Source organism: Thalia democratica, chromosome 2 (genome assembly GCF_965202585.1).
Source record: "Thalia democratica chromosome 2, ktThaDemo2.hap1.1, whole genome shotgun sequence".
Taxonomy (NCBI): domain Eukaryota; kingdom Metazoa; phylum Chordata; class Thaliacea; order Salpida; family Salpidae; genus Thalia; species Thalia democratica.
In genome coordinates, this window is record NC_139166.1 from 73,538,010 (window position 1) to 73,549,881 (window position 11,872).

The window sequence follows — 11,872 nt, forward strand, 5'->3', positions numbered from 1 at the left end:
GTATTATTTTATGGGCATTATTTTATGTGTAGAATTGCTGCAATCAATTATGCCCATAATTTGATGTGATTTCTTTTAATTATAGGTAGTATTGATATGTTGCTCCAATTAAATGAAAAATAAAAGAGTGGCTAGTTACAAATAAACTTATTGTTTTATTTTTATGTACATTTGTTTAAATTATATTGTCTTAAAATATAATAGTTAAAAATTTTGTTAAAATTATAAAATAGTGCCCATAAAATAGTATACATAAGTCTAAGCCACTACTTCTATATGTTTACTGAATACAAGTCACAAATATACAATCATAAATCAAATAATTGGTTTATGTGTGTTTAATTTTGATTATAAAATTTTAAATAAAAAAGATATCAAAAATATTTATAATATTCCAAGCCATTACTTCTGTTAGTTTAAAAAATATAAATTACATAAATATACTTATAAATCAAACAATTGGTTTAAGTATATTAAAGTTTTTTATTTATTTATTAAATCTTAAATAAAAAAATATCCATAATCTTTTAATAAGTCTAGCCACTACTTTTGTTAGTACAAATAATATAAATTACAAAAAGTTACTTGTAAATTAAACAATTGGTTTAGGTATATTCAATTTTTTTTTCTTTTTTAAATATTGCATAAAAAAACTATCCATAATCTTTCAACAATTCTAGCCACTACTTCTGTTAGTTTACAAAATACAATTTAAATAAATGTAAAAATAAATTCAACCATTGGATTATTTGTATTCTAGTTATTTTTTTTCGTTTGTATAAAAACTTTAATATAAAAAACCATCCATAATATTTTTATAAGGCCTAAACAGTATTTTATTTTCATTTAATTGCAGCAGCATCTAAATACTACCCATAATTTAAATGAAATCACATAAAACTATGGGCATAATTGATTGAAGCAACTCCACACATAAACTAGTACCCATAAAATAGCAGACATAAGGCCAAGCTACTACTTCTATTAGTTTATTAAATATAAATAAAATGAAAAAACTTACATATCAAACAATTAGTTGAAGTGTATTAAAGTTTTATTTTTCTTTATTTAATCCATAATCTTTTAAAAATTCTAGTCACTGCTTCTGTTAGTTTACAATATGTAATTTAAAAAAATGTACAAATAAATCAAACAATTGGTTTATGTGTATTCAAGTTGGTTTTTATTTGTTTGTTTATAAATTTAAAACTATCCATAATATTATATAAAGCCTAGAGAGTATTTTATTTTTATTTAATTCCAGCAACTTAAGTGCAGCAACATCTCAATACTACCAATAATTTAAATGAAATCACATCAAATTATGGGCATAATTGATTGAACAACTCTACACATAAAATAGTGCCCATAAAATAGTACACATAAGGCCAAACTACTACTTCTATAAGTTACTAAATATAAATTACATATGTACAACTATAAATCAAACAATTGGTTTATGTGTGTTCAATTTTAATTTTTTAATTTTGTATATCAAATCTTTAATAAAAAAGATATCAAAAATATTTATAGTATGCTAAACCATTACTTTTGTTAGTATAAAAAATATAAATTACAAAAAAATACTTAAAAATCAAACAATTGGTTGAAGTGTATTAAAGTTTTTTTTTTTCTTTATTAAATATCAAACAAAAAAAAATATCCATAATCTTTTAACATGTCAAGTCACTACTTCTGTTAGTTTACAATATATAACTTAAATAAATGTACAAATAAATCAAACTATTAGTTTATGGGCTTTCGAGTTATTTTTTGTTTGTTTGTTTATAAATTTAAAACTTTCCATAATATTTATATAAGGCCTAAACAGTATTTTATTTTTATTTAATTGCAGCAACCTCTAGATACTACCCATAATTTAAATGACACCACATCAAATTATGGGCAGAATTGATTGCAGCAATTCTACCCATAAAATAGTGCCCATAAAATACTACATACAAAAAGTCCTACCGCAAAAAAACAAAAAACAGTATGACGTAATATTGTGCATTACGAAAATTTAGTACAAAAATTGATTTTCTATCTAACTAATTAAACAACTAAAGTTCACAAAGACAACAGTTAAATGACTATGAAAAACCTCAAAATTAATTGTGTTTTAAGAGGAGCTTTTTCATATGTCGAAAAGACGATATGTATTCGCTCCTCTTATTTAAACAACCTCCCTAACGGTTGTTATGTATGCGTTAAAAAAGGAAGGTTATTTAAATAAGAAGAGCGAATTTATATCGTCTTGTTGACATATGAAAAACCTCCTCTTAAAATATAATACATTTTGAAGTATTATACAATCATTTAACTGTTGTCTTGGTGAATTTTAGTTGTTTGATTAGTTAGATGGAAGATCGATTTTTGTACTGAATTTTTGTAATGCACAATACTACGTCATACTGTTTTTTTTTTGCATAACTGTTGCATCTTTGTTTTGTACAGTTCTTTTTATTTTGAATTTAACTGGCTGATGATTAAAGCTTTATGAAAAATTAAAGCTTTATGGAACATATGTACCATTATTTCAAAATCGTCTTCTAACCGTATTCCTAAATTATTTAAAAGCTCTTCAAGTGGGCTCTGTAGAAGGTGTTCAAGTTTGAACTTTAACCTTATTTTATATATAACATTGTATATTTAACATACTATTATAAATATTAATTTACTTTGCTTAAAACTTTTAATAACAATTTCTATGAAATGTTAAAATAAATTAATTTCTCATTACCAAGCAAGAAGTATCGTATCAAAAGTAAAAAAAAAATCTGAACAAAATCGATAAGATACGCAGAAAACAACAAGGAAAAACAAATAAAAACTCCAATATATACATTATTGCTATTTTGTTTTTACAAAATGTATTTGTAAGTAATTAAGTAAAATTTTAACTTAATGTCAAGCTATTTCTTTTTGATTTTTGAATTTATTTAAGGTATATCCTAGGCATGACATTAAACTGTTCTGGTGTATGACTCGATAACCAAAAGGTTTTTCTTACACCAGGTGCTCGGATCAAACCTTTTGAGCGTATTTTTTGTCGTTCAATAAACAATGTCGTAACTTATGTTTTAAAAATTAAAAGTATAGTTTTCAAAATGGTATTGTAATTTAATTTTTACTGTTTACGTCATACTGTTCTTTGTTTATTTGCATAACTTTTAAATCTTTGTTTTGTACAGCGCTTTTTATTTTGAATTTAACTGGCTGATGATTAAAGCTTTATAAAACATATGTACCAGCATTTTTTAAATCGTACTTTTTCAATAAATTATTTGAATGCCCTTCAAGTGGGCTTTGTAGAAGGTGTTCAAGTTTGAACTTCAGCAACCTCTCGCTTATTTACGCATATTGTGTCCACAGAAAAATTGCGTAAAGACACGAGAGGTTCTAAATACACTTACTATAATTGCTGTTTTTTGATACTGCTTCTAGTTATAATCAGACTAGGAACCTCCCACATTAAACAGATTGTTTACTTTATTTCTAAATATAAAAACTATTCATAAAACTATACATATATTAAAAAAAAGATTTAAATTGAAATAAAATAACAAAACTTGTAGAAAACTTTACTTATTTTTAATAGTAAGTAGATTTTATTAAAACAATTTAACACTACTATATATACTTTATTGATATTTTCTTTTTACAAAATGTATTAGTAAATAATTAAGTATAACTTTAACTTAAGGTAAAGCTATTTCTTTTTAATTTTTATATTTTTTAACATATATTCTGGGTATGACGTTAAACTGTTCTGGTTTATGACACGTTAACCGAAAGGTTTTTGTATACCAGGATCTCGGATCAAACCTTTTGAGCGTATTTTTTATCGTTCAATAAACAGTATCGTAAATTATGTTTAAAAAATTAAAAGTACAGTTTTCAGAATGGTACTGTAATTTAGTTTTTAGTTTAAGTTTTTTTTTTTACTAGATATAAAAGAATTCGTTTTTTATGTGTCTTTATTTTTAAGTAGCATTTACTATGTTACTATTTAATTCAAGGTACTAGTAGATGTCATAAAATCTGTAACAAAGATCCTAAACAGCCGTCCTCTAACCAAGTGGTCTTCAAGCTGATAAAATTTGTTGCACACTAAACTGCGTAAAATTATTTCTGTGTACCCCTAAATTAGCCGCTTGTGGTATGAACACGTAAAGGACTTTAATTTTTTATATAAGGATGCTGCAGCATTTTCCGTGCTTTGTTTTTAGAACCTTGTTTATTTATTCATGGAAAACTACTAAAAATTTATGCACTTCTTTATGTTTCAAAAACTATAAGTTGTTTCACAAATCTTATTATCACAATAATAATTTTAATTGTATCGCTCAATTTTTACTTAAGAAACTATAGAAAATAACCATTCTGAAAATACTTACTCTATCTAACTGGAATTCGGCTAGCGAGAGGTAAAACTTACATTAGATATTCTAAAAAGTAAAATGTGTACAGAAATTTTTTAAATTTCAATTATAGGAAATAAAACTTCATAATTAAAAAAGGTCAGATATAATTAGCATTTTGGCAAAAAAAAAATTACTTATTTTCGTGTGTCACATAAAACTTGAGTGTTCTGGCCAGCTAATATTTTATTTTTCTTCATCTTGTCCGCTGAATGAAAAAACTGCACAATTTTAATTTAAATATTAATCTAGTAAAACATTTCAACAATTCAACTGGTACTTTGTCATCTTAGTATGATGCAAAATTAACTAATTACTGGGCATTTTATTTCCATTAACTTTTTTTGTTAAATCTTATTTAATATAAACAAGAAAGCGAAAAAACGACACAAAATTATAGAATGAATAGATAAAAAAATTCGACTAACTTTTTAAACCAACAGAAATCAAGTTTTTGAAAAAAATTAATAAAATATCAGTTTATTAAAACTGGAAACTATTAGATCTTATTCAAGATTTAAAAAGCAACTAGCTTGACATTTTTAAAAAATCTTAAAAATAACCAAGCTGGTCTGTGCTAGTTCAAAACTTTAAACCAGCTTGAGTTGTCCTGAGAATTATAAAAGTTTTATACTGTGCAGACTTTTTCATAGTATATTAAGTATCATGGGTGTGTTGGAACCTTGAGTTACTAGACACTAAATATTCTTTACTTTATATTTATCTTAATGCGTTTAAATTTAGTTGCAGAGTTAATAAATGCAGATATCTAAAATTTATAAAAAGTTGAAAAAGAATAATTGGTTAAGAGAACAAACTACTATTTTAGATATCCTAAAGGTTTTATGTCTCCCTCTTGTTTGTAATGGAAGGTCCTCATCTCACCAATGTTTGAACATTTTTAGAAGAAATCACTGTAGTTTTATTACGAGTGTGATAAGTTAGCTTTAATAATTTTTTTTAAATGTACGAACTTTGGATCTAATTATTTTTCTATCTTAGTAGCTAATTGAAACTTTTTTTTATTATCGAGAGAACGGCCCTTTGTCTTGAATTTAAAAAACATTTCATTGGATTGGGGTTTGGTTTTTTGAGTGGGGCCTTTAGAAAAATTGGGTTATTGTATAGTTTATTTTATTTTATGAGTTTGAGTAAAGAAAATTATAAATACTTTTTTTTTATCTTTATAATAATATGTATACAACTGGCTATAATTTTTTTTTACTAACTGTCAATATTTTGCTTTGTTTGGCCTCAATAGATTTTATTTATGGATTTTTTATTTAATGAGTTTGAATTCATAATTCATAAAGAACTCTATCAAGGCAAAATTGTGCAAAATATTGACAACTAGTAAATAAAAATATATATAGCCATTTATACACATGTTATTAAGAAGATTAAAAAAATATTATTATTATTTTGTTTTTACTCAAAATCTTAAAATTAAAAAAAAAATTAAAAAAAAAAAACATTTTTTCAAGAGCCCCACTCAAAAAATTGAACTATAATCCAATGAATTTTTTCATAATTAAAAACAAAGGACCGTTATCTAGAATAAAACAAAATTAATAATCTATTAACACAAGTAAAGTATTTAGATCAAAAGTGTGTACATTAAATAAAATATATTCAAGCTAACTTCACACTCGTTGTTTTATTTTCATTATAACGTGTTTGCTTATTCTAGAGAAGAATTGTTCAACTGAGTTGATTTTAGCCTTGAGAGTACTAAAATGGTCAAATAGCCGAATAGCTTATAAAGTAATTTCAATAAAAAATCATCAGAGCTGAATTTCAATAAAATGTTGAACTTATGGTTTAACGAAATAAATAAAATAAACTCCGAATCTTTTAAACACACAAAAAAATTTCGTGCAACCGTAACAAAGTTTCGTGTACCTAAGAAAAATTTGTGCAAACCAGAGTACACCTTGAAGACAACTGCTCTAGCCAGTCCGCCTGTAGCAGAAGCATTTTGTAAAAATGTGAGAGAAAATCTAGTCCAAGATAATCAGGAAAAAATTGAAGAAAATTGATGTTAAGAGATCAAAAATATTAAATTATAACTGCTTACTTACAAATCAGAACAAGCAGTTTTGTAGAATATTTAACTATGGGGCAAAACTAGTTGACCTCTTGACTAAATGTATATGTACTTTTTTTATTAAAATATTTTTATACTTTACAAGTTTAGCTAACAAAATATGCATAAAAAGATAGTTAAACAGTAACTTAAATGCTTATGTCTCTAGTAAGTATTAAAATAAAGAACTTAATCATGTTAGAACCATTATAAATTAAAAACAGTTAAAACTTTATTACCTTTCAATCTCCAGAGGATTTTAAATGCTAAGTGTCTAAAAACGGACTGCAGCATAATATGAAACTTTAAAATTTTTTTAGAACTGTATACAAAATAGTAAATTGAAAATTAATTTTCTATTTATTTAAAGATTCGAAAAAATAAAATAATTAGAGGGCAATATTCAAGTAATTTTTTTACGTTCTACACATAGTACATAAAGCTAGCACTACGTGTACAAGTATATTAATAATGTTAGAAAAAAACATATAGTAAATATTTCAAAAAAAAATATAAGCTCTGTAGTATCTAAAGTGATACTATAAGAATGAAATATTAACATTTGAGTATTGTCTAAGAATTAAACGTTATAAGTTAAATTTGAGCTGACTTCTGTGTAAATCAAATGTATGCATAAAAGTAAAAACTTTTTAAAAGTCATGTTTTCCATCTTTAACAATAAAATTAACTAAACCAGCTAATATATTTTAAAATTTATAAAACTACATCAAGTTTCGTTTCATTAAAAAATGTTTTAAAATTATAAATTTAAACTTCAGACAAATGTGTGCCTGCAGATAGGGCACGTATTATGATCAGCAAACCATCCTTCAATGCATTCCTGACAAAAAGAGTGCTCACCATCGCATGTGAGACGCATCATTCTTCTACCGACTTCTACATCTTCCATACAAACTGAGCATTGGCTTCCTACGTATGTTTCGTCAGATATGAAAACCTGGAATCCCTGAATTCTTTCTGGAGTCAAACCTTGCAGCTGAAAACTACGATAGAGTGCTCGAATTCGGTTATTAGTTTCAAAGGATTTTTGACAAAATTTATTTTTAAGTCTTTCGAATATTCTTACGTTTTTAAGTCTATGATCATACATTTTATGAATATTGTTTATACTGGTGTTAAAATCTACATTTGTGTTGCCTTGCTGAGGTTCGTTTTTAAGCCTTTCTGTATATTTAGAAATATATATTTATTTCTTTTACTTTCTTTTCTTTCATATTTTTAACTTTATCAATTTTTTGGTCGAATAGATTAATGAAATGAATAACACTTTCACGTAACTGTGCATGAAATGTTTTTGCTTGGTCGAGGTTTCTCACATTTTGTAGACCATCTTGCCATTTCAGATAGAGTTCTTCCAGGTCACGTTCAAAATCTTCGTTAAATATCTAAAATTTTTTAATAAAAAAGTCAGTTTAGTTTAAGAAGTAAGTTCTATTTTAAGCAGATTTACATAAAATGATTTATACACAAAAATTATAAATAAGTCAGTGTTATCATCTTTATTTGAAAATTTCACATATTATACAAAACACCCACCTTATTTATTTTCTGTAAGCAAGTAATAAGTATTAGATCAAGTCATAATATACAGCTATGGAGATAGGAAAACTAAAAAAAAAAAACTACACTTTTGTTATACTTCATTTAAGGTCAGGTAAAGTTTATACTTTATTAGAAAATATCTTTCGTTTCTAGTTAAAATTATTAGAAAACTTAGTTTAAAAACAAATACAAAACCAATTTGTATGCTTATAGAATATGATTTTTTAAACTTTTTATGAAAAGGCCCCCTTCGACAAGATTTCTCAAAAAAACTACCGTTGGAATATCTAGTAGAAGTTTCATTTTTTGGTCTTGTGGCTCCCCCTATTACGGTTCGTGGCCCTCTGAATTTCCTATATTTTCTTCCATTTTATCTATTATAGATTTAAAATTATTTTTTAAATGCCTAAAACCTTCTTTTTGCGGTTCCTCATCAACCTAAGAATATATAATGTTTGTTTCAATTTATGTCTACTTGGCACATTTACTGCTCATGGACGCCTAAACTTCTCAAACTGCTCAAAGATGCCAATTGGCCAATTTTTGAAAACCGAGTTTTAAAGATTGAGTATGAATTAAACCTTTCTAATATAATATTACAAGTTAATTTGTTGAACACCAATGGTTGATAAAGTTTTTTTATACACGGACTTTTTGATTTGAGTTGAACACAAACTAGAAATCAAGAAAAAAAACGGAAATACTTGTTTTGTTATACTACAACCATAACATAATAGTTTAATTTTTTTCAAATATACAAAATTGTAAATATTATCAAAATTTTAACAATTTGATAAAATCATATGACAGGCTTCCAATAAAAAAAAATTTATTAGCCATAAATACAAAAACAAACTAAAAACTTCTTTTAAATTTCATTTTTTAAAATAGTTTTATATAAAAGTTTTATAAAAATTTGTAGAATATTTTTTTTATGTTTATTAGTTGTTTTTATTTAGTTATAAATTTATTTAATGCTATTCATAACAATGTATCATGTATAACTTTCAACATATATAAACTTATAATTATTTTTTTACTATAATCAATTTATACAAAAAAAAATATAACTATTGTTGAAATAAATTATATTTCAATATTTCTTTTACTTTAAGTAGAAATTTTTAACTAATACTTTTGCAATTTTTTTTTTAAAGTACACATAAACTATAAAGAATTAAAAAGGTTGCCATTTTTAAATTAAAAAGGTTACCTTTTTTAAATTAAAAAGGTTGCCTTTTTTAAATTAAAAAGGTTACCTTTTTTAAATCAAAAAGTATCTTAAGTGACCAAACAATGTCCTAAATGACCTTTAAGTATCATGAGTCATATTAAATCATAATAAATCTATAATATATTTTAACCTTTTGAAAAAACTAATTTTTTTTCTAAATATTAGAAGAAAGCTTAGTAAATACATACTTCAATATTTAATGTTTGATATAACTTTTTTTTTGAATTAAAAAACTATTGAATCTAGTACAACTCAATCTCATTCAAGGTTTAGAAAAATATGTCCTGACATTAAAAGAAATTTAAGACCATTATGAGTTAAAAGACATAAAAAATAGAAGTTATTCTAAGTCAGTCGGAATTAAACTGATACATAATAATCTATGTTATCAATATTTTTCCTTAGTTACAAAATATTTTATAAGCTTAAAATGTTTAAGTTTTCATGTGTACACTGAGTATCCTGAGTGTGTGGTAAGTACTGAATTCAGTACCTTTTTATGATAATGGAAGATATAATTAGAAATCCAGGCAACTCAAAGAAAATTTGAACACTATGTTTAACTTTTATGCAGTTGCATGGTTTGACCAGTTTCCTGTGCAACCCCTGAAAATCAGAAAGAAACGTAATAATTTAATGATTAAAAATCAGTCTTTTTTATAGTTTAATAGAAATCTTAACTGTCCAGTAACTTTTTTCTATCAAGTTGTTTTGATTCTGTAACGTTTTAATGTAATTTTTACTAAATAGAAAAATTCTAAATATTTAAAATTTTAGTGCAAAGCAATTAAACAAATACAAAAAAACACAGACCTCATTTTCTACAATTTCATTTACAACATTAGCCTTTGAAATGTCCTTAGCTGTTGAACTGCGCTTGGGTTGTGAATTACCTTCAGAAGATGAGTTGTTCATGACTTAGTTTGTTTAATTTAAACTTTAAGCAAAACTGTAAATACATTGTTGGTGAAGTCATTTTTGATTTATACAATTTCTTTAATATATATATTTATATTAAAAAAAGCTGGTAATATAGAATTAATCCCAATGATTTCAATAAAAATTTCTCGGTAACCTGCAAGAATAAGTTGAAGCTTAAAAGTAATTTAAAAATGGTTTAAAAAACTTTAAAAATATTGACTGTTTTATTTCAATTTAGTGTAAAAAATAATCATTAATAAACATTTTTTTAAAGGTTTCTAGTAACATATGAAATACCATGAAGTTATCGTTTTCTAGAAACATGTAGCCTTTGTAGTTTAAAATTATTTAATTTATTAACTTATAACTGATGTTATACTAGCTTTTAATTTCTTATTCTGTTTATAAAATCTAAAGTTCAAATAAAAACTATCAAATATTAAACAATATACTATATTAAAGTCATAGTTTTACATTTTTTGTAGTTTAAAACTTGCATCTCTGTTAAGTGTTACTAAATTATTATTGATTAACGTTTTTTGATTACTTTAATTAGGATAACTTAATTTCATAAATTAAACTGTTTAATAATCTGTAAAAACCAACGTTAAGAGCCAAGAAATATTTTGCCAAAAAAAAAAAAAAACTTCATCAAAATTAGACTTCAATGCATAAAATGTTTTCCATCGAAAAAGTTGTTACTTATGCAACATGAAAATTGGTACACTGTTAACTATAACGACTACAATTTTTGAGTCGTTATATAAAAAGTGTTTTGTAATTTCCAATTAGTTAGATAAAATAAGATACTCATAGTAAACTTAAAAATTTAGTTATCTAATAAAAACTTCGAATAAAAATATAATATGCTTAAAAAACGAATGTATAGTAATTGTCTTTTGAAAAAAAAAAAATTCAGTAACCGAATTAAAAGTAAAACAGAGTTAAGTTTTATTTGAGCAACAACATTTTTAATTATAATTTGTTTCAAAAAATAAATACTTAGATATAACTAGGAGTTAAACAAAACGTAGAAAACTGTAATATAAAGTACAAAAGCATACATATCTAAAGTAAACTAAAGTGGTTATGAATTTAAACTTCGATTAAATTAAAAAAAACTAGTTCAATAGTTATAAACTTTTTACGAGGTGCTATGTATTATTGATATATGTATTCTAAATGTTCTATTTAGATTTATTTTGATTTAAAGACAAAGCAGAGGTTTAACTTAATTAAAAAGTATATATTCGTATTTAATATTTCATACAATCGTTAGACAGTATATATCTAATATGTTTATATGATTTTATGTGTTCACAACACATACATTTTCACTTTCTCTTAATGCATCATAAATATTTATTTTTAGAAAATGGTATTAAATTAAAATCACATTTGTCTGCTGACTGCCTTTTTGTTGATGATTAAATACCAATTTTTATTGCTAATTTTATATATTTTAGCTTTTTTTTTTCAATTATTGTAGTATTTCATAGATTTTTTTTTATCTATTAATTTTTTATAATAAAACTATTTTTAAATTAATAAACTTTTTTATTTGACGAAAAAAAGATGTTTTGAATATGTATTTCCTAACAGAAATACTTATATAATAATAGAATACTTTACAATCTTTAGTTT